Source organism: Cebus imitator, unplaced genomic scaffold (genome assembly GCF_001604975.1).
Source record: "Cebus imitator isolate Cc_AM_T3 unplaced genomic scaffold, Cebus_imitator-1.0 Scaffold157, whole genome shotgun sequence".
Taxonomy (NCBI): Eukaryota; Metazoa; Chordata; class Mammalia; order Primates; family Cebidae; genus Cebus; species Cebus imitator.
Window position 1 is genome coordinate 309,813 of NW_016107472.1, and position 25,035 is coordinate 334,847.

Sequence of the window (25,035 nt, forward strand, 5' to 3'; positions counted from 1 at the left end):
TAAGACACAGACCCTGGAAGTCTGAATTTGGAAAAATCCCATGAAAGTGTGAAAAAGGTGGTTTTCTACAAACCTTAGGGAAAACTAAGTCATGGAAGGTCACAATTTTAAAAAAGATACCAAATTAAGTCTTTTATTCTGAGTTTAGGGAGCCTTCTCCGGTGCAACATACTTTAGACCAAGGCAGTCAAGAAATACTAAAGGGGATGCTGCAATTCCTCTGCCTCAGACAGTACATTTATGCATCTGTATTATAAAAAATGTGCCAGCTCTAGCAAGCTCGCAGTACTGAGCAAAGTGCTATAGTTACAGCTGGCTCTGTTTACTTTTTTTTCTGGTCTGTTCCTCCATGGGGGGGGCACAGTGGGGTGTTTTTTCAAGATGGGGGGAAGAAGGAAGGAGTTTTTGTGAGTTCTATTTTGGATTTTGGTGAATAAGAAAGCAGAGAATTTGCTAGCCTGTTACTCAGTTACACTGAAACATGATGCAAACTGACTCAATTTGGAGCACAGAAGGTGCTGAAAAATTTTTCTAAGGAGGTCTTGAAATATCTAAGTCTGTCTTCAAGGAAGGACTTATAAAAAAATCACCATGTAAATAATAGAAGTATGTTGCTACTTCTCCCAAACATGACCTCTTAAGTCACTACCTACACTAATATACTCTAAAAGTAGCCAGCATGATATTTCAAAAATTACTTTGTGTCTTTTATCCCCAGCAGAGTATTAAAAGGAAGATGTTTGAGTGTAGACACACACGTGGGACCTCTTTACAAAGTCACTTCTACATATGTACACTGTTAGGAGTATGGGCTGTAAATGATTGAACAAGCTGTATTTCCATATTTGTATTGTCCAACCTATTTTATTTTCTCTTATTTTCTTGAAGATGCCTGAACATATGTGTTCAGTATAAACATACAATTGTGTGGACGTGTCTATGTGTGTTTCTAATTCCATATTATGTTGAAAATGGCTCAGCATTCTAGAAATATAGCTACATAATTTGTTTTGTTTGGAAAAACTGCTCAGCAAATGCATGCAGGTCATAATGGCAGGTAACAGACCATTTATTGAAGTGCTGAAACAAATAGAAAACAAAGTCCCGGACACCATCACAGAGCAGTGCTTCCCTTGTGAGATACTCTCAGCTAAGTAAGAATTGAGTGAGACAATAATAAAACAAATACCCATAGGCTTTTCAAACAGTAACAACCAGCTCAGGGTTAGCAGCATTTCTAGACCTTGATGGTACAATGATGTTCTCAACCTTTGCTTTCAGACACTGGATCACTGCTTAAGTAGCCTTTATCTTTCCCCCCTAATTTTTGTTGAAGATGCCCTTGAAATTAGATTATATTTGTTCCTAACACAGCATATGTATATTGTGGCATCACTCTTAAAACCAACAATTGGGCTTCGCTTTATGAAGAAAAAAAATCCAACAACCTTTCATGCTGAGATTTCTCATGCTAGTTCTCAGCACAGAAGTGGCTTTTTTTTTTTTTTAAGTTGCATAAAGCCTAGCAAGGTTTAAGTTTTCCCAGCAAGGAGAAAGTGTTTTTCAGCTGTTAAATTTTTCAGATGCTTTTTTTGAATTTGGATACAACTCAAAAACATGTTTGTTTTAAAATGTAAACCTTTTTATGTACAGAGGTTTGCATATAGAGAAATGCTATTACTATGTTTAAAGATACTTGCTTTTGAAATAAGGAGGTCACATGCATTTAAATATAACAAACTGCATGTTGCTTTATGAATGTCCTATTAAGCCCTAATGTAAATATGATGTTATGGAGGACCACTGATGCACACGTCTGCTGACAGGATCACTTATAACACTGCTAGTGGATGTATTTCCATGTGAGAGCAAAGAGTGGTCAGGTTTGAACTGAAGAACATCCATATTAGTCAGCTAATACACTTTTTAAAGACCTTTTACCTTGGTTGCAACACACTTCTTTGTCATAAACCTGCTGGATTCCTCAACTTGTTGGCTGGACCAAAGCTGACACAATATATGATATTTTAAGCACAAAAGTGATGAGGAACATATCAGGATGTCAGCAAAGAGGCAAAGAGGATGTAAGTCATCAGAAGGCCGGTCATTTTTTTTTTTTTTTTAACAGTTCATGACTTTACTGTTTTCTGTAATGTATCAATTTCCATTTTGCAAACAATGGAAAAAACAACAATTAGTTTTATTTTTAAAATTATTAGATCATAAAAGGCAAGTTTAGGAATATTGTTTCTAGCATACTGATAGATGAAGTTATTTGTGAATCAATAGTCTTATTTCTCTGTTTAAAAAAATAGCAAAATACAGTATTCTGAGGAAAGTCCTGACAGATTGGAGTATTACAGGACAATCTGAAATTTGTTTCATTACAGAAGTTTGGCCAATATAGAGATAATATATTTTAGATGGCATAAGTAGATATATTTTTGTGGATTGCACATTCTGTAAGATTGTTTGATTGCCTTGAGATCCAAGTCTTTAGCTCAAGACTGAAGTCTAGAAATGGCCCCACTGAATCTACAAAAGTATGCATTAAAAAAAACCTCATTTCCTGTAAGCTGCTGATGCTACTCAACAGAGTTGAAACTCAGGTCACACGCATCCTACCACTCTAGTGCTGCCCCATTTACTAATCCAAACGAGGATAAGCCCTGAGAGATCTGTTATGTTTCTACATAAGGAATGTACACGCTTCTCTTAAAAATCAGTGCATTGAGAGGGATATAGAGAAATAACAGAGGTGAGAATCCCTCCCCTATTTGCTTGCAAAATCCCTATTCATTCCTGAAGACCCAGATCAAATACCTGACTGTTAGGCCTTCTCTGAGAAACTATTTTTCAGGCAAGTATTGGAACGTCTCTATGTGCATCTCCAGTCCCAATGCATCTTTTCACATGATCTGTTTCCTCTCTGTTTCTTGCTACACTATAGATATCTGTGTTATGTGTCCATCCTTCCCTAACATTCAGTGGACTCTTTTAGATGAAGGACTGTATCTCTATGTCCCTATGCTGAAAGGACAATGGGAAGAGATGGTGTTATTGATGCCCAGAGGCCTGGGTCATCAGGGAAGCTAGAGTCACAGCAGGCTTGTTCAGAGGGAGTAAATCACAAAGGAAATGTAGCTGGTGATGATGATGATGTAAAGAACAGTGGGGGAAAATTCTGGTTTATCCCTTCTACTGACCCTCTTGTCACTCACAAATGTCTCACAAGCACCAAATCCAATTTGGAATCTAGCGGATATGTCATAGAGCCACTCTGTCGTAGAGCAAGGGGAGGGTGAGGCTTGGGTCTGAGGGTAAACACATTCATGATGTGGGAGCAGGAAGATGTCTTTGCAGCCGGGTGTCTAGGACTATGGACCTAAGATAGCCTCACAGGGTCACCATGCCCCAGCGTGACCCACAAGGGCCCAGAGCAAGGAAGACATGACAAAGAAGCCTGAAGACTTGAGGAGGTCTTGGAGCTGGGACAAGGAAGACACATCAGGGGTCTACATGGACAGGAAACTAAAGACCAGAGACAACATTAAGAAGACCAGACACGAAAAAAAAAAAAAAAGACCAGTCACCATAGTGAGTAAACTATATGTAACTGCTCTCCACCCCCAATTTCACATTGCATTTAGAAGATACTCCAAAGAAGGGGAGAGAAGACCACTTAGCAGAATGGTGGCCAAATCTGAGTTACCTGATAGATAAAGAAAGAAGGCCTGTCATTTTTAATGGGTCTAGTCATTCTTAAATTTTAAGCAAACCAAGAAGATATTATCTTAATCTACACAATTCTTTTTATTTTTTTGGGTGGGTTTCAAATATTTTTATTCATGACTCACAGTAGAAAGTATACTTTAAATTTGATCCAGTAACTGTTTACATACATACATGGAAGTATGTATGTGTTCCAGAGGTAGAAAATACCCAATAAAATTTTAAAGCTTAAGATTCTTCATAATTCTTCAAGTAGTTTATTGTTTGGAAAGTTTTAGACCAAGGTCTAGAAATTCAGCAGACCTCTAACGTCTAATCAAGGACTTTTAAAAATTAAGAACAGTAACTGATTTTCTGATTTAGTCCTTGAAATGCCAACACAATTCATTCTTTATCTTATTCATTCATAATTTATTCATTTGTTCATTCTTCAAACATTTATTGAGAGCTTACTATGTACATGCCTTATGCTATAGACCTGCAGCATATATATATAGGCCCATTTACTTCACAGTTGCTTTAGGATTTATGGCAGTATTAGTCAGATGGTTCTTAAAAAGGAAACGTTGTCAGTGTAAAACAACCTGTTCACAATATTTCCTATCTAGCAGTGAAGACCCTTGACAGTGTCTCTTTTACCTTCTCATTGTGGTTCTAGTTTCATAACGTAAGTCTATTTTTACTTTTCATATTTAACCTTAATGAAACATGCTACGAGTGCAATCAGGAGATTTTAATAAATCAGACTATTTGAAAATAATTTTCCCATAATGATGTCTTCCTCATATCTTTCATGAAACCCAGAAAGAGTATTTATCCAAATTTTTTCTTGTTTCAGATATGCAGAAAACTGACCATTATTTACAGTGATTTTGAAAATAAATAAGCTAAAGCATGCAAACTTTTAAGGAGAATGAATAAGCAGCACACCATCACCACATGAGACAGCATGGCTGCTCCCCTCTTGGTTGAGGACAGTATAGGTACAGCAAGAAGAAGACAGATCATAAGTATTTACTACCAGACCTTCTTTAAGTAAATATATCCTATTCCAGTAGAAAGTATCATATAAGTATATGGCCAGAATCGAATTCAATTATTTACATGGTTCTACCAGTAACTGGCTAACACTGTAGACCAGAAAGTTAGAAAATGCAGAAGACTGAACTATATATAAGTGACTGAGAACATGAGTCTTTCTCCTCATCATGTAGGACATGGGTCGAGGTCATAGACTTAATGGTAGGAGTTGCTACTTGTGAAGAGTGAAATGCTTTGAAGCTTTTAAGAGAATTTTAAGTTGATTAACTTTTCATTTGGGGAATTATGATGTGGGCATTATTAAAATATCACAATTGGGCATTGTTCTATAAACATAATTATAGGCCACCTTTTTAAAAATTGCAAGAGTTACTAAGTAGGTCCTTTGAACTAAAGTTCAAAGGACCTACTTAGTAACTCTTGCAATTTTTATGGGTACAGTTAGTTGTCTGCATAAAGTCATTCCATCTTCCAAAGCTTCTTACTCTCTGCACAAATGACAAATTGGCACATGCACATTGGCACAGGGAAAGAAGTAACTGTTAAGGTCACATATGTGAGGACATTGCAGCCTTTAAGTACTGGAGGCCAAAGGTACCAGAAACATGGGCAGACAGATTAAAATTGTTCCTTCTTATGTTTGTGCATTGTTTCTATATGGAAAATTACATTTTTCTGAGAGTATATGTGTAAATATGCATCTGCTAGTGTTTTGGCAACTCTAAGTTACCTAAATTAGTTTTGATCAACACTGTCGGATTTTTAAACCCACCAACGTAATAAAAGCAAGTTTAAAAAAACACAAACAAACCCTACAGTACATTGTGTGCTCTGCTGTTCCAAGCCTCAGCTTCAAGACAAAAGGAGAGCGAGACTTTGTCATTCGCTAGCTGTTAATAATCAAGAGAAGATCTGCCAGACAAGCTCTTCGAGGGCTCTGTCTGTCTGGACCAGGTATATACTGCAATACACAAAGGGCTTTGCAGGGGGAGAAAAATGAGTGTTCATGGACAATGATGCAGCTTTCTTAATTAAGATTTTCATTACTGATACATACATTAAGTTCTGCAACTGCAAGAGCCAAAGCACTGTCATGTGCAGGTAGATGTCCCTGATTCCATCTTCAGGCAGTAAAGCTAAAACATATTAAATGTGCACCCAGCAAATGTTGTGGGAGCCAGGAGAGCTCCAGAAATATTTCTGTTGGAATGCAGAGAGGCCCCATTATAGGCAGATTTGTAATGCATCTAATAGGAATTGGAAGGAGAAAAGCTCATATCAATAGACGTGTGTGTGTGTGTGTGTGTGTGTGTGTGTGTGTGTGTGTACGCACACACAGGGGTATGGTAGTGCTTTCAGGCCCTGGACCACAGACAAAGGTAACTGTAGCCAATCTAGGAGTAATCCCTATATAATAATATAATAGCTCAGGCCTTAAAAGGAACTTTGATCTCTTAAATTTGTCAATGCCGATTGTTGAAGCAGGAAATAAAGGACTGATTTGGTAGTTTTTGGAAGACAGTAAGGACTCATGCATACAACTGGCCCCAACTCTGCCCCCTGCCGAGGTCATTCAGTCTATTTTCCCTGGATCCGCAGGTTGGTCTGAAAGTCAATGTAGTCTGCCAAAGGGGTATACTGTTCCCATGAAACAATTCAACTGTGGTATGGAGAAATCTTTTTTTCTTAGACCAACTTATTTTTACAAAAATCATTTTGCTAAGAAATGAGAGGAAACTAAACCCCCTTCACAATCCTAGAAATGGATGACTATCTAGAGTGCATGCTTTTTATTCCATCTTAAGTAAAGCCTAACTCATTTTAGGGTGGCTGGTGTAGATAAGGTGCACATATCTCTTGGTTGTTCTTCTGGTGCTTTTACTGGCATCCTTTCCTGTTTCCAAGTCTGCATCTATATGAGGGGTTACCCATAGAGCTGCTGTCTCCTCTCTGAAGAATATCTCCACTTTTGGTCACTACTTGAGTAGAGATGAGTGATGCTGAACTTCATGAAAGATTATTTTATTACAACAGTAAAAAAATATGCATTAATTTCTTACTAAATGATATGCTCTGAATGTGCCCCACCCCACAATTCATATGTTGAAATTTAATTTCCCATGTGATAGTATTAAGAGGTGGAGTCTTTAGGAGGTGATTAAATCATGACAGCAGAGCCCTCATGAATGGCATAGTGCCCTTATATAAAAGGTGTGCATAAATGTCTCCTTTTGAGAAGTGTCTGTTCATAGCCTTCGCCCACTTTTTGATGTTTTTTTTTCCCCCGTAAATTTGTATAAGTTATTTGTAGATTCTGGATATTAGTCCTTTGTTAGATGGGTAGACTGCAAAAATTTTCTCCCATTCTGTAGTTTGCCTGTTCACTCTGATGATAGTTCCTTTTGCTGTGCAGAAGCTCTTCAGTTTAATTATATCCCATTTGTCTATTTTGGCTTTTGTTGCCATTGCTTTTGGTGTTTTAGCCATGAAGTCTTTGCCCATGCCTATGTCCCGAATGGTATTGCCTAGGTTTTCTTGTAGGGTTTTTATGGTTTTAGATCTTACATTTAAATCTTTAATCCATCTAGAGTTAACAGCATGTTCTCACTCGTAAGTGGGGGTTGAACAATGAGAACACATGGACACAGGGAGTGGAACATCACACATCAGGGACTGTTGTTGGGTGGGGGCTAGGGGAGGTATAGCATTAGGAGAAATACCTAAGGTAGAAGATGGGGTGATGGATGCAGACAACCACCATGGTACGTGTATACCTATGTAACAAATCTACGTTCTGCACATGTATTCCAGAACTTAAAGTACAAAAAAAGGTGTGAAGGAGCTGTCTCTCTCCCTTTTTCTCTTCCACATTCTGCCATATGAAGATACAGAAAGAGGTGTCATCTTGGAAGCAGAGAGGCCTTCAGTAGACATCAAATTTGCAAATGCCTCAATCCTGAATTTCCCAGTCTCCATAACTATGAAAAATAAGTTTCTGTTGTTTTTAAATTACCCAGTCTCAGTCTCAGGTATTTTGTTGTAGCAGCATAAATGGACTAAGACATTAGGTACAAGCATTTATTTGACATTTAAATGTAATCCCTCATTTTCTAAGAAGGAATTAGCCAGAATCCAACATCAAAATGTCTCAAAAGGAATATTTCAAAGTGTTTTAGCTCTAGTTGTTTGCTGATTAAATTAAAAACATCTGCAAATGATGGTGGTCAATAAGTGTGTGTGTGTGTCTGTGTGTGTGTGCATGCGTGTACGTGCATGCATGTGTGTGTGTGTGAATTCCTGCCCTAAGATTCAGATCTTTAAAACTGTTTTCTGGAATGCTATCCTGCACGTCTAAAACTTTTTTTTCCTAAATGTATCAGAGGTTTGGGATGGAGTGGTAAACACACAGGTTGCTAGGAGGTGCCTTGCCACTGTACCTATTCTAGATGATTAGTGTTAATGACTGGTGGTAATATAATGTTGAAGAAACTGGTTCTTTTTAAGTACATAGATAGTGTACAGACATCCTGTCAAAAGATTTAGTGCATGCTTATTGAGGAAGCTAAAGAGTGTTAGGATTCTTCCTAATCCTAATGAAAGGTACTGTAAAACTGGTAGAGGACTATATGAAAGCTATTGGTGAAGAACCAATGTAGTGAAGATTATTCAAGCATGGTGGTGATGGAAAAAGCATAGAAAAAAATCCCAGAAAATTATTTTGACTGAAGACTTTTCATTACTTTTCTTACGTGTCCTTGAGTAGCTTATAAGTACTAGACTGAAGGCTACTATTAAAAGATTTAGATGTACCTCTCACTCATGTTCTTTCATGAGACATATGGTTCTCTCACCCAAAGTACAGGTTAATTTTAAATTAGAGGTGAGAATTATTCTCTATGTATCAAAAAGTAGAAATTTATGAGGGATTAAAAGTGGAATCCATTTTAGCCAATCAAAGTGTGAGAGGTAAAGTGACTTGACTTGTTTAGATAAATATCTGGAAATGATTCTTTGGAGAAAGGGCAAGGTGGGTATGCCTGATCTATCTTCAATATCCACACATTAGAAGAAAGGAGGAATAATACAGAGACTACAGAAAGAGACTACGTAAAAGAACCTGATTAAAGAAAAAAACCCCTTAATTTTATCATTGCAAAGACTTCTTGTACAAGATGCCTCTGCAAGTGTCCTAGTAGAATGGCTCCTTAAATAAGTGGGATGTGTGTGTGTGTGTGTGTGTGTGTGTGTGTGGAAGATATACACCATATATACATAGACATACATATATGATATATATGTACATGTATATATAACATTTTAAATCCCCCCTGAACCCCAGCTTCTGAGTATAAACTATATTACAGAAGCTTGTGGATAATATGTGAAGTTTTCTAGGAGCATCATAGAAAGTGAGACATTTGGCACTCTGAGCCCTAGGTACACTGAGTCAATGGCATGGTCTCCAAGGGCACTGCTGGCAGCACTAAGGCCTGGCTCATAACCATATGTGCTCACCTCAAGAGGTGCTTTACTGCTCAGGTAAAGAATAAGCTGTTTCCTATGCCTGGTTCCAACCATTCTCCTTAGCTTGCAGTTAGCCTGAAGGGACTTCTTAGACCCTTTAACATGTTTGCCTCTCTTTTGCTTCCTTTCTGGACACTGCCTAAGGATTTAAGACACACGTGACTTTCATGTCCATGATTTTCTGCCAAAGAGGGGGAAAATGCCCCAGAGCATGTCATCCCTTACCATCTGCAAATGAACTTCTGTGCTCAAGAAATGCTCCAATTACCACCCAGAACAGCTATGTACAACTCCTGACCCTTGGGAGGACTCGAGAAACTCACTCCCAGAACCCAGATACTCCCTGTCCCAGAATGCAGGGAAGATGCCCTGTCACAGCTTGCACTGCAGAGGCTGAGGGATGCTGTCAGTGTGGCATTTCCAATTCTCTAGCATCTTTCACTTTCCCTGAAGTTGCTGAAAAATACTCCACTTCATTAAGTATTAGTAATACACATGGGAATCAGAGAGAGGGGAAGAATGGAGGACGGTGACGATGTGGCCTCTAGCACTTTATTTATGAGAACATCCAGAAATCTCTACATCTGGTAGAAGAATAGTGTCAATCCTGCCCAGGAGACATGGACCAGGCAATGTTGCCAGTGTGTATTTTTCCCTTCCCAATAATTTACTGATTCTGGAGTCTGATGGCAGAGTGCTGCTGATGATAATTTTTGCATTCATGTGAGTGGGCCTGGCCCTTTGAGGATGTGATGCCAAATAAACATAAATGTATGTAACCAGGTGAATATTTACCACACCCACCCAGCCCAGAAATTTCATAGGTCTCTGATGGTGTTTTGCTTCCCCACTTCCCCCAAGGGCAGTGAGGGTAGGTGTTGCCATCAGAGCATAAGAAGCAGAGCCTAAGGTGGCCTTGGAGGACTTCAGGGATCACTGCCTTTGCAGTAAAGAATGAGACGAAGCAACCAAACTTGTTAGACTGCTCATTTGTTGTTTCCAAATTTTTACTGTTATTCATCCTTTCATCATTGATTTATAGCTATTCTTAAAATATTAGGAATATATCACAAATAAGTTTTCTAGTTTAAAAAACTATTTTCTACCATAGCAATTATACACACACACACACACACACACACACACACACACACACGTTTTCAGGCTTTGGTTTCATGAGTGAAAAATGTATCTCACACCTCCAGTATGAAAATATTCATGTATATAGCAAAAATTACCATTGAAAATTACAGAATTAGTGAGGATGCAGAGAAATGGCAGTCTCTTTTTTGGGTGGTGAAGATATTAACCGATACTAGAGGACAGTTTGGTAATATATACATTTTACTTTGGCAGTTCCACTATAATTAATTGATCCTAAGGAAATAGTTATGTAAGTGTACTTTAAAACATGTGTACACGTGTATGTGCATATAGTTACAGTAGCATAGTTTAGTAAGAAGAAAGTTCCAAATTCCCAACTGTCCATCAGTAAGTGATTGAATCAATAAATTATCTATATAGTGAAGCACAATGTTGCTGTCAAAAGATAATGTAGCTCTATATTTATTAACATGGTAAATGCCTATTACAATGTTAAGTGAAATGAGTTGAATACAAAACAGCAAGTAACTTGTCCTTTCAGTTTGGAAGAAGAAAGACAAAGAGAAAGAAAAAGAGACTGCTAAACAGGACTGTATGGAAATATAATATTTCCTAAGTTATTAATAATGATTATCTCTGGGCTGTGAGATCTTAAATGAATTTAACCTTACTTTTTATAAATACTATCAATGCAACAAATTCAAACAAAACTAAATGTATACTCTTTAGAACTGAAAATTAGAACTTTTACTTTTGGGGGAAAAAGAGCTTCCCTAAAAGCTTCAATAAATACTTAAAAATTCCAATATGATTTTTTATAGTCATTAGCAATCACTAACTAGCACTATTAATAGGGTGATATCACTGCCTGCCTCAAATTTCCTCCAAGTTTTGACAATTTGAGATGTACATCATAGTTCTAAAGAATTTTAAAATATAAAATTTCAAATAGTGAATATAATCCAAATATTTATATCCAGGGCATAGCTAGGTAAATTCTGAGAGGTTTTATGTGATAGGGTATCATTCAGATGTTATAGTGATATTTATAAAGAGTTTATAATTATATCAGGAAGCTATTATATAATATTGAGTTAAAAATGGGATACAATTGTATACATGCAATGTATGCTCAGTTATGTTAAAATCTAGAGAAGAGACTAGAAGGAGATGTAAAAAATTGTTAATAATAGTTGTTTCTGTGTAGTGGAATTATAGATATTTTCCCTTACTCTATACTTTCTTAATATTTCACAATAAGTGTGCATTATAGAATCATGAAAAAAGTAAATATTTTAAAAATAGCTGTTTTGCTCAACAGCTGCCAAATTTTATCCCAGATGTATCTGCAATTTAGCTGTTAGTCAAATGGCCCTAACATCACTTCCTAAAGGGGATCTCACAGAATGGAATGTGCCCAAACAAAGATAAGCCATCATGGCCACCACCTCTTTCTAAGCTATCATTTTATAATGCTTAAAATAAATCTGAGTGAATGTTCCTTTTCTATTGGAAGTTAGGAACTTCCCCTCCTTCAGACCCTCTTCAAATCTTCTCTTGCATTGTCAGCACCTGGAATTCACAGTTAATCTATAGTACCCTGATACGTTTTTAGGTCTGGAAGCTGTTTTTGGAGGCTGATAGTGTAGATCACCATTAGGCATGAAGGATTATTTATTCATGTTAAATGGGATTTCCCTTGAATAACAAACAAGGATGAGCTGCTACATAAGATCTTCTGTAGTTAATATGCTTTCTTCCCGTTTTATTATTTTTTTTGAGACATAGTCTCGCACTGTCTCCCAGGCTGGTGTGCAGTGGCATGATCTTGGCTCACTGCAACTTCTGCCTCCCAGGTTCAAGCGATTCTCCTGCCTCAGCCTCCCAAGTAGCTAGGATTACAGGCGACTGCCACCACACCCAGCTAACTTTTTGTATTTTTAGTAGAGACAGGGTTTCATTATGTTGGTTAGGCTGGTCTTGAACTCCTGACTTCGTAATCTGCCCACTCGGCCTCCCAAAGTGCTGGTATTACAGGCATGAGCTACTGCACTAGGCCCACTTTCTCCCCGTTCTTTCCATCCCTCCCTTCTGTCTTCCCTTGTTCCCTCTCTCACCTATCTACACTTCCTGTCTCCCTCCCTCTTAAATAAACAGCTTTTCTGTAGAGTTAGATGTCAGCTCTTAACATTTAGAGACAATTCACACTATACCAATACCACACTTTAAGTAGATGATCTAATTGTTTCTAAATGATCGTATTTTAGCAAAATGATAATGGGTGAAATCAGAGTTGTCTCTCATACATGTATGATGCATATTAGAGGCTTGGCAATAAGGCAGAGAGTGGATATTTTTTTAGAAAGTAAAAAACAGAACAAAACAAAAACAAAACACAAAAACAAACTGCGTATTGTGAGGACAGGGCAGAGGAAAAAAAGGCATAAGAAAAAAAAGGACAGGCATTAAGAAAAAAAAGCAATGATGTAGGTCTCTTGGTTTTGCAAAGGTTATTCAATTGCCTGCTCCTGGTGTTTTGGACCAGATGTCAGCCTACAAACCACCCTAGGCTGTGAGCTATTTGAAGGCATAGATGGTTTCTTACACACCTCTGTATTTTCTGTACGAAACGCAATGCCTGATACAATGTACTCAACAGATGCTTGGAGAATTTAACTAAGTCCTTTCATTGCCCTTCCTTACTGGTCTCAGCTAGAACCAAAACAAGAAGCTAAACGCCTAATGCCTTTTCACAAATGCTAGGTGAAACAGTATCCTAATTCGAATTCGTTTCCTCTGATTTTGCACCTTGGTTCCCAAACTGCTGGAGAAAATCTCGTGACAGGGCAGACAGGTATCAACATCAACCCGCCAGGCTCATCTGCACCTTCCACACTGCCAAGGAGAGTCCTACTGTATATCTCTGGTCAACTTGCTGTCCCATATGTCTCAAGAATGATTTCAAATCTCTACCTTCTTTAAATCTCCTCCCCACTTAGCAGGATCTTGGTCCTTAGTGGCCATCATTTGGGAAACCTCTTAACCTTTCAGTACCAAGTCTACACATGGGCTCCTTTCCTTTACTCCTCCTTTCTTACAATAATAGAAGAGGTGTCCCTCCTTCCATCTCTCCTCTTATACTCAGGATTCCATCTCTCTAGCCTTATCAGTCATCTTACACTACCAGTCATCTTATGTTCTTCTTTCTCCTGCACACTGGATCTCTCCTCTCTACCATATTCTTCCCATGAAAATACAAAAATACTAGTGTTTCCATGTTTTTCAAACCTTCTTTTGACTTCACTTGCCCCCTCAAGATATTATACTAGCTCATTTTCCTTTCCTCAGCACAACTTCTGAGTTGCCCACATTTGCTATTTCTTCACTTCTCCCTCTCACCTCATCCCATTGTAAACAAGCTACTGTTTTGACTACTTCAAAAAAACAGCTTTTGTTGAGGTCAACTATAAGCTCAAAATTAATATATGCAATATATATTTGTTAGTCTTTAACTTACTTGATTGCTCAGTAACATTTCACATCACCGACTACTACCTTTGATGCACTCTCTTGGCTTCTGTGCCTGTGTTTTCTGATTTTCCTGCCACCTTCTTAGTGGCTCCTTCTGAGGGGGTTTTATGGCCTCATTTTTTTCTACCAGTGGATTAAATAGTAAGAGCTCTTCAAGTCTCAGTTTAGGCCTTCTTCCCAATCTAACCCTGTCCCTAGGCAACGTTATTCATGCCAACAGATTCATTTACCACTATATGTTGATTACCCCTAATTAATATATCTCCAGCCTTCATGTTACTTCTGAATTCCAGTTTTATGTATATAAACACCTGTACAATTTACTATCTATCCATCAAAAGCACCTCACACTCAACATCTCAAAAACAGAGCTTACAAACTTCCCTCCACTCCACCTCTTCTTTGATGTTTCATGTAACTGCGAATGGCATTGTCCTCCACATAGTTTGGTAAGCTCCAAACCAGGAGTCATTGTTGTCACTTCTCTCCTTTATCTCACATAACCAACCATGAAAAAATCCAGGAATATTTTACTTCTGAATTATCTCTTAGTTCCATCTGTCTTCCCCTATTTCTATTGTCACTACCATAGTCTACTTCTTGTGTGGTCTACTGGAATAACTCCCAAACTGGTTCCTTCATATCCATTTTTGATTCTTCCAAGTTATTTACCAAAGTTAATCTACCTTGATATATATTTTAAAATTTTTAATTTCAAGATAATTTTAGATTAACATGCAGTTGTAAGAGATAATACAGAGAGATCTGTTATTCTTTTTATCCAGTTTTGTCCAGTGGTAACATCTTATATAACTATAGTACAATATTACAATCAGGAAGTTAACATTGGTGCAATCCATCTACCTTACTCAGGTTTCACCAGTTTTATATGCACATGAGTATGTGTGTGTATATTTAGTCCTGTGTAATTTTATTCCATGCACACACTCATGAATACTACCACAGTCAAGCTACAGGGAGGTTCCATGACAAAAAATCCCCTGCATTACCCTTTTATAGCAACACTCACCTCCATTTCTACCCCAACTCCCTAACTCTGTCAGCCACAAGTATGTTCTCTATCCTTATATATTTTTTCATTTCAAGAGTGCTATATAAATAGAATCACAACAGTACATAATCTTGAGATTAGCTTTTTCACTCAATGTAATACCCTTGTGATTAAAAGTAGTCATTGTGTGTATCAATAATTTATTCTGTTTAGTGCTGAGAGGTATTCCATGGTATGGAACAGTTTGCTTAACCACTGACCCACTCAAGATAATTTCGTGTTTTTTTTTTTTTTTTCCACTTTTGGGCTATTACAAATAAAGCTGCTATGAACATTGGTGTAACATAACGTACAACTGTTGTATGGTTATATTTCCATCTCTCTGGGATAAATGCCCCAAAGTTTACATTTTAAAAACAACACTGATCATGCTACACTCCTTCTTACGTTTGCTTTTCTATTGTCCTGAGGACAAACACAAAAATCCTTAACATGGCCTACCCAGGACCTGGCATCATCAGGCCCTACATATTTCTTCAACCTCAACCTGGGCTGCTAGTCACCGCTTTCTCTCTATGCAGCTAACTTCAGGGCCTTCATCCACACTTTTCCCTCTGCCTGGAATCATCTTCCACCATCTATCATTACATTTTGTTTTTAACCTTCAGGTGTAATCTCAAATGTCACTTTCAGAGAAGCTTCTCCTGGATTTCCAGACTCAGTTAAATCCTCTTCTTATATTTGCTCTTGGAGTGCATGGTACTTTTAATATGTAGTGGCAAGCACCATTTATAATTACAAGTTATGTTTTCAGACCATTTGCTTAGTATCTGTCTTACATTCCCCAGATTATAAGCTCCAGAAGGAGAGAGACTATGTTGGTATTCCTCACCATTATACCTTCAGCTTTTAGTAGACACTCAATTTTGTGTCTAGTAAAATTTGGCTGAGGCTTTTAAGACACAGTCCTGGAGTCAAATTCTATCTCTATCATTTATTAGGTGTTCTTATAAAATAACTCAAACGCTAAATCTCAGTTTTCAGATTTGCATAATTAGGATTATAATAGTATCTACGTCATAGAGTAGTTCTGAAGGTTAAATCAGATAGCCATTAAAAGTATTTCGTCCAGTATCTAAAGCAAGGCAAGCACTCAATAGTTACTTCTTATTGCTATTATTAGTTGAACAAGAAACTAGAGTTTTTGTATTTTTCTCCCTAATTAGGCTTTAATCCATTATCTTCATTTCTTGCCTATTTTCCCTGGTTCTGATTCTTGTAACTTTGAAACACTGAAAAGGAGCTCTTAGTTTAGATCTTGGATAACCAGTAGGACTACTGGTTCCTACCCAGGTATATGCCCTCAGACAGATGAGAGCCTTGTTTAGCCTCTTGGCTCTGCTTCCCATTTTCGTCTCACTCAGTACTTCCCCTCTTGTTTTCCAGTCTGTGGATGTCAGTTTTGGTAAGAATGCCTCTTGCCTACTCCTAGTTTCCAGATGTTTTCTAAACACTGCTTTCCTCTTGCCTCACTACTTATACTCCCCCATGGAGGCAAAGTATCCCATTGGTGGGACAGCCCTTGGCCTATATTTCTCAATTAGGTAGAACTGATCGATCCAAATTTGTAGGCACAGGAGTTTAGCCTCTTTGTCCTTCCTTTTCTACTCACACCCGCAGAAGATAGTGGCCTCGAAAAGCGCTGCTTGTGTTGCTCATATGCAGATCTGCATTTTCCGGTGAGAGGGCTTTTGCAAGGTTTGATTGAAGGGAAGAGAGGCAGCAAACCCATTTCCCCTTTACACTAAGCTATGCTCTTCAACCAACCTTTATAAACATTTTGGTTCCCTAGCTATCATTTCTTTTGTCTTATTTTTCAATAGGTTTAGAATTCGAGTGGGGAAGAGTGATGCTATTTATGGGCCCCCTCAAAGATTCCAACACTTTGGTATATGATTTTGCTTGGAATATGATTCTTTTTCTCTTCATCTTTTTTACATTTTAGCCCGTTTTCAAGACTCAGCTGAATCAATTTTACATGAAACTTTCTAGCCTGCAAGCCTCTCTTTCATGAATGAAACCCTATAGTACTTCCTGTACTATATCATTTTTTTTTTGGAATTTAGTCATTTATTATCTTATGTGCATACACAACATTCAACAATATAACTGCTTTTCCTAACTCAATTTTAAATTCCTTAAGAGCAAGAAAGAGTCATGTATTTATGCTATATTTATGCTTTAACTCTCCAATAAACATGATTCTTTGTACATAGTAAGTGTTTAATAACACCTTACAGGATGAATGTGGGTGAGGGCGGCCTACTGACCAGGCTTTGATTTGAAGGCCCAAGGTAAAATGGAAACGACTTAGTAGCTGGATGGTTCCTGAAGAAGTTGTGCAGTGGTCAAAGAAAGAAAAGGTTACTACTATGGGTATGTCGCTGAGATGTGTGTCAGTGCAAGTCTGTGTACACACACACACACACACACACACACACACACACACTCTCTCTCTCTCTCTCTCTGTCTCTGTCTCTGTTACATATATATGTAAGTAGAGCTTAATTCTGTCTTGTGCTGTGTTGTCACCTTAGTAACATTTTACTTTATTTCTCTTATTAAAAATACCTGGAACTCACAGTCTAATAAGTAGAAAGGCTAAGAGAAATGCAACCAGAGGGAGGTAATATTCCTGGCTAAGGTAGATTGGTGCTCAGAGTGTTTTGATTCTCTGAATGAGTCAAAAGAATGAAAAAAAGTAGCCACTCCTATCATTAGGAAAAGAAATGAGGAGGAAGGGTCCTGAAGATGGTGTCTGAGCAATGAAAGACAGTGAATATTTTAAAGATCACAAAATTTAATTTATTCAACCTAAATGCATAAAAGTACAGGTGGGGACATTATTTATGCAGGTATATGCAAATCACTTTATAAAATAGGCAAAGCCCTTCTGCTTTTTATAAGTTGCCAAGGTGGTTCCTGATATTTTAAAAGCTATCCACCTTTAATGTAATTTCCTAAGAGTTGGAATCCCTCTGTTGAAATCACAGTCATTGTCAGAGCAATTTTTTTTTTCCTACCCTCTGGGACATTTACAAGGATCTTATAACCATCACAAAAAGAGTGGTTTCCACAGAGATGTGACTGGAAAAATCCCTTGGAAATTGCTGAGGAGCAAGTCACAGTGTTCAAAGCAGAGAACATAGGCTTTGAAAACATGAACCCATCTGACCTCTTGAATTTAGTACAGTGAATTCCTGAGCTCTGAAACATGGGGCCCGGCTGTGCATGCCATATTGGTGCTATAAGACTGGCAGTAGGTTGGCTGTGGCATGGTCTATTTCAAACTCCTTCACAGTGCCCAGTGTTGCATGTTCCCAGATGACATTTGGTTGGCAGAAGCTGGGCTTCCAAAGCTGGCAGCCTGGAATGCAGCCCACTGTGTTTTGACAAACACATAATTGACCATCTGATCACCAGCCTACGTTCTGCACTCAGGTCACTGGGGGACCTGGGCTTTCAATAGGTCCCTACTCCTCATCTTGTTCATCTTTCCAAACCTTTCTCCAGAAAGCAATATAGAGAAGACTTAAACACACCCACGCATATCCTCCCATTTGCAAAAGAGAACATAGTACATGAAACATAAGCTGTTGAAAATTTCCTTTAAATTGTCCTGGCAGCCCAAAGTGAACAAGAGAAAAGCACACTTATGGTGAACTCTAATTCAGAGAGAAGGAATGAATACACTGAATTGTTTCAACACCCGGCTGTGCATAAGTTGCAATTCAGTTCAATGGTTTGGAAATTTTGCTTAGAAAAAGGGAGCAATGAGAAAATGATAGGAAATTGGGGCATTGATTGACTTTAGGGGGGCATTATTTAGAAACTGTTTCATTTTCAGGTGAAAGAAGAGAAAAGCAGGACACTGAGAATGTCTTCTGCTTATCTCCCTGCTCCTTCCCCACACTCACTATGGCCAGTAGGAGACCCTTGAGCCTGGCAACCAGGGGGCAGTAGCTCAAAGTGAGGTCATATTGAAATTGAGGTCTTTGCTGAAGATTCCATAAGGATGCACTTTGGTCTGAAATTTTACTTCACACAATGTATCAGCCTTTCTCCTAGAAGGTAAAGATTATGTAATAGGCCAAGATATGCTGGAATTATGCAAAGATTAATGTCTATTTCAACACTATCAAATAGCCTCTTTCTTCCATTCTATCCCTACTGCACAACTCAAGCCTTTGGCTTTTACCTTTGACCTGGTCTCCCTATTTTGAGCCAACCTCTCCACTTTCACCAGAGTGCTCTTTCTAAAACATACATCTGCTTACAATTCTTCAAAGCCTCCTTGAGTCTGCAGGATCAAGTCCAAACTCTTTTGCATGGCATACATGGCCCTCTGTATGGCACGCAAGGTCCCTTGCCTGCTTTCTAGTCCAATCTCAACCACCATGTTTCAGTCACACCGAACTATGCACTCCTCTGGATCTCGTTGCTACTTAATGCCTCCTGATTTTGTAAATGTCTTACATTTTTTTCTTGATTATGATCGTCTTTTCTCTCTACTTTCTCATATCTAACTGGTAAACTGCAATTTACTCTTCTGACTTTAAGACCCAGCCTGGGCACCTTTCCACATGCAAGTAGACACTCTTTCTTTATTCCTCTTACTATGTTGTATACACCTGCATTTCAGTGCCTATCATGTTACAGTCTTTATTCACTCATTTATGTCCCCTATGAGAATGTGAGATTTCTAACAAAAGAAAGCATTTTTTATTTATCTTGGAGTCTCCAGAACCAAGCATAGTGACTAGCTTTCCATAAATGTTTGTTGAATGAAAACTAAATAAAGAGCTGTGTATGATAATTAATCAAAACGAAGCCAAGTGGTAGTGTTAGCTTTTATAAGCATAGTAGGAGCCCATTAGCAATCTAATGAAGGCAGAAGATCCCAGCAGTAAGGCACTTTCTGATGGGTATGGCAGGAACTGGTGACTGGCTGGGGTGACAGTAAGAGTGAGGGATGAATTCTGTGATGGAGGAATGTCTTTTTTAACAAAGAATGCCACTAAGGCTGCAAATTAACATCCTTTTCAAGACTTAATATTCAATACTGAAAGATATTGCCCTGAGAATAAATCTGAATCTGAATTGTAGAGAGACCTAACTTATAAGAACCAGGTTTCCCAAATAAGGTAAGTCTGTGCTACCTGCTTTAAGGCAGCATGGCAGGTTATGGAGTGTTCCTCTTTGTTTCTGCTAAACAGTAATGTAATGGAAAATTCTGGGGGCAATTTCTGGGAGCTATTCAGTTCCCATTGAAATCCAGGTCAAATGCAGATTGTGACACTGGACTAAATGCACTGCTAAGAAGAGAAGGTCAAACAAGCAGAATTCTGTACCTGTTTAGAGGAGGCCACTGAAGAGGCACTTGGAGTCGAAGCACTGGGGAGATAATGTTCTGATCTGTTCTCAAAGGACATTTCTTTTCCTTTTGCTGGGCCTCTGGGGCACCACCCTGGAGGCATCAACTGTGTCTATGGTGTACTTGAACACAGTAGGACTGTCATAAGCCTCGTCACCCTGCTTATATGAGGGCAGCTTCAAGATTTGGAACAAGACAAGCAAACATGAAGCCTCGTCCAGGGACAGGACAAGGTCATGGGTATATGAATGAATTATCAGCTCATTATAGGTCATTCCCCCAGCCTTACGTGTGGTTAAAAATATAGGATATCTCTAGAAGCTATGCGACTGATGGTTGATGTAGCATAGAATCAGATTTACATTTTCCTCTGAGCCAGAGACAGCCTTTCAACTACACTTTTTATCTCCAAAGTCTCCCCCTTAATTCCTAATTGGTGACACAGGTCCCCTGTACTGCTTGTGTCTGGGGCTCGCCCTATAGCACTGACGTCACAATAGCTGAGCCGTGCGGGCAGGAGTGCACTGTGCTGACTCATCCCTGTGATGTGAGGATTAATGCCTTGTCTAACACAGAGCTATTATGTGAACTGTTTTTACACAAAAGAACTGTAACAAAAATGATTTGCCAGTCAGAGGACTAGAAATATGCAGTGCTAGGTAACTGAGGGGAGGGCTGTGCAGATATAAAGTGGTAACCATAAGCATGCATATTGACATCCTCCAAAGCATTAACAGACCCACTCTATCAACACTGAAATAGAGAATAACAAGACTTGTCAGGGGCAGGTAGGACCCACCCCTGTTGTATAAATGCATTACACACAGCACCAGTCTTTGGGGAGTTTAATCAATCTCCTTTCTCTGTCAAATAAACTGTCACGTTACACTTTAGCCTTAGCATCCTTTGGAGGATTCTGCCTCCCTAAATATATTTGCCACTATCTTCTAGGAATATTAGTGGAAGGCACACACAAACAAAATAGCCACGGGAATCTCCATTCTGTGCAAATGATTATAATACAGGAAATATCTTGGAGAGAAGCAAGATACAATGTTGTGAATAAGGGACAGTGCTCACCAGAGAGTGAGAAGCAGCCAGAGGATGCCGATAATTATTTATCACATTAGGTGACTATCACTACCTGTAGGATCTCTTGGTTATTGTCTCTTATAAGTGATTTTGATTATTTGGGCTCACTAGCCTAGAATCTCTTACAAGCAGTTCAAAATAAAATTTATTTAAACTCATTCAGTGCAGATGGTTTGAACTTTAAATAATTAATGTTCTTTTTTTCATATAAAATTAAGTGGTTTTTTACCCCCCAAATGCCTTTCCACCTTTTCTAAAAAAGAGTGGTACTTTTATAAACCTTCTGGCACACGTGAATCTGGGATTTCTTTTTTTTCCCCTGTAGACTTCATAATTTTGCACAAAAGTTTAGCCTATTTACTTTACAGTCTTGTACTTCTTAGTAAAGGGATATTAGAAATTTTGTCAATAAATGAAAGCTCTGATCTGGAAGTTAAAATTAAAAACTATTGGACCTAGGGATGGGTACATAACTGAAGAATACATAATTGCCCAATGATTGACAGGGGAGCAAAGGCCCAACTGTTGCTGGTATTTGGCTGAATAATGTAAGCTATACTTTAAAAGAGCAGTGACTTTTGCAAACAGCAGCTGCAGCCAAGTAAAGGGCAGCCTTTACAGAAGTACAGTGTCTGGGCTTCTGGTATTTTCTGCACCCTCATGGATATAGCAACTTAGTATTACCACCAACAGCATAGACTCCAAACACAAAAGGCACTAATACACACTACAGAAGCACTAGAAACCACAACAAAGTCAACTGGGAAATATGCCAATGAAGACCACAATTTCCTAAATCCAACACTTTTTTAAAAAAGGTAAAGAAATCACTTTTACTTACGTAAAGAGAAAGGGCAGGTCACAGACTGATGGTCAAAGAACTGAAAAAGAAAAAATAAGGAATTAAAAACAAACCAAACGATATAGTGGGAAGAAAGAAAGTAAATCTAGGTAAAGATAGGACTGCTTATTCCTAAAGGAGCCTATTTTGTCACTTCTAGCCTCAAAATAAAGATCTGGCTTCATAAAAACTTTCTAAGGTGTGACTCCCTGCTATGATGACCAACACAGTACTTCCCAGCCCAAGACCTTTCTTTGTCAATTTCATTCTGATCTGTATCATATGGGATTGGGTAGAGTTATGCTACCATTTAATACAATAGCCACTAGCCACATTTGTCTATTTAAATTTAAATTATTTATCATTTAATAAAAAGGTAAACATTTAGTTCCTCAGCTTGCCGGCTGCATTTCAAGTGTTCAATACCCACATATGCTGGTGACTGCCTTATTGAATAGCATAGGTATAATGTTTCTATTATTGTCAAAATTTCCATTGGGCAGCACTGACTAGAATAGGTAATAGTTTTACTATATAGTACATGACCAATTTTAGCTAATTTTGACAAAGATGAGTCAAACCCTGATAAACTTTGTCTCTTCTGAGGTATATTTAGTATGTTTAATGTTCAGAAGGTCCTCTGAAAAAACTCAATACATTCGTGTGTTGCTGAGAACTCAGTTAAGTTTGCCCTGGGCTTGCCTTCTAAAACTGCCTCTGCTCCTTCTCACCAGCCTAGAATGTCCCCTTTATGGTGGAAAATAATATGATGAAGTGATTTTAAACAAAGCTTCTGTCCCACCAAACACATCTCTAATGATGAAAATTTCAAATTTTGGGGGAGTTGACCCTAACAGTTTTCTTGTTCTGTGTTTAAAATCTGATATTTCACTCTTTAAATCACAAGCCACACTGGGTGCCGTGGCTCATGCCTGTAATCCCAGCACGTAGGGAGGCTGAGGCAGGTGGATCACTTGAGGTCAGGAGTTTGAGACCAGCCTGGCCAACATGATGAAACCATGTCTCTACTAAAACTACAAAAGCTGGGCATGGTGGCAGGCACCTGTACTCCCAGCTACTCAGGAGGCTCAAGCAGGAGAATTCCTTGAACCCAGGAGGCGGAGGTTGCAGTGAACCCAGATCGTGCCACTGCACTCCAGCCTGTGTGATAAGAGCAAGACTGTATCAAAATAAATAAATAAATAAAAATTACAAGCCAACAAAACTATTATAGGACTGGTCTGCCCATCATTGTGTGTGTGTGTGTGTGTGTGTGTGTGTGTGTGTGTGTGTGTGTGTTTGAGATGGACTCTCCCTCTGTCACTCAGGCTGGAGTTCAGTGGCACAATCTCGGCTCATTGCAACCTCCACTTTCTAGGTTTAAGTGATTTTCCTGCTTCAGCCTCCCAGGTAGCTGGGACTACGAGTGCACACCACCATGCCCAGCTAATTTTTGTATTTTAGTAGAAATGGGGTTTTGCCATATTGGCCAGGCTGGTCTCCAACTCCTGAACTCAGGTGATCCACCTGCCTTGGCCTCTCACGCCTGTTGGAATTATAGGCGTGAGCCACCATGCCCGGCCCCATCATTGTTCTGATAGCCTCTCTTAGAAGAATGAAACAGAAGTAGTAGGAGATCCATGAGAAATTAATAAACCAAACAAAGATACAGCAAAAACAAAGCAGGTCCTCCTACCTCGAGCTCACTAAAACGTATCAAGGATTTAATATAGGCTGACTGAATATTGTGTCTTATTTTAATGACTTCACATAAGGCCTCCAGAAATATGCATAACAGACTTTACTAAAGGAGATCAAGTAGAAGGACCTGAATAAGTAACTTTGCACTGAAAAGGCTAAAGCAGAAACCCAGCACTTAAAGACATCTCCCTTCCTGGAAAGTTTTTGGGACAATTGCACTATTGTAGTGATTTCTTCAAAGAAATGATTTCCCTTCATGGTCAAGTGAAACCTCGCTCAAGTACATGCAGGTGGGAAGCATGGTGACAAGAAAAGTGAAGCTGAAAATCTCCAGCCTGGATCATTATGCATGCTAATACAGAGAGGTTGGAGATCTCCAATGCTTTTCAAATTGTTTCGCAAAATTGATGAGTTTAATGAAAATTTTAAGCAAGATAATGAGATTATGTATGATTCATTGAAAGTACATACAAATTTGAAATATACATAAGAAAGACTGACTAGTCTTCAAAGACTTTAAAGCTCTAAGTTTGGCTATATTCTTGTCTTCTCTACAAACTGGGATATTAGACTATGGCACTGGGGCATGTTTTCTTGCTGTTTTCCTCCCTCCCTCTCTCCCATCTTCCTTCCCTCCTTTCCTATCTTCCTTCCTTCCTTCCTTCCTCCTTCCCTCCCTCCTTCCTTCCTTCCTTCCCTTCTCTCTCTCTTTCTCTCTTTCCTTTCTTTTCCTCTTCCTTTTACAAACTTACTGTCTTTCTTAAGCTTTAGGGAGAAGAAGAAAATATTATTCACAATTTTCTATGAAATATGTTCAATGATTATTTTTCTGTTGCATGTTATAAACCCAATAATTCTCAAGAATATTATGCTCTTTTAAAACTATAATTAGTGTTTATGTTCCTATATCTAAGCTCTTTCTTTTCTAAATTTCAAGGAGCATTTCTTCATAAAATTAGTCAAAATTAAATTTTCGATGTGATCAAAAGATATCAATATAAATTGTACCCAAATTGATTAATA

At 38.4% G+C, this 25,035-nt stretch overlaps 1 protein-coding gene across 33 annotated transcripts in view; it reads right to left on the reverse strand.

Moving 5' to 3' along the window:
• Positions 1 to 25,035, reverse strand: part of ZBTB20 (zinc finger and BTB domain containing 20) — an 812,433-nt gene that overhangs the window by 160,495 nt on the left and 626,903 nt on the right. For all 33 annotated transcript variants that reach the window (XR_005202621.1, XM_037743875.1, XM_037743867.1 and 30 more), the window contains one exon: positions 22,312 to 22,351. The gene's annotated coding sequence lies outside the window, so the exon portion shown is untranslated. The remainder of the gene's footprint in view (positions 1 to 22,311; positions 22,352 to 25,035) is intronic.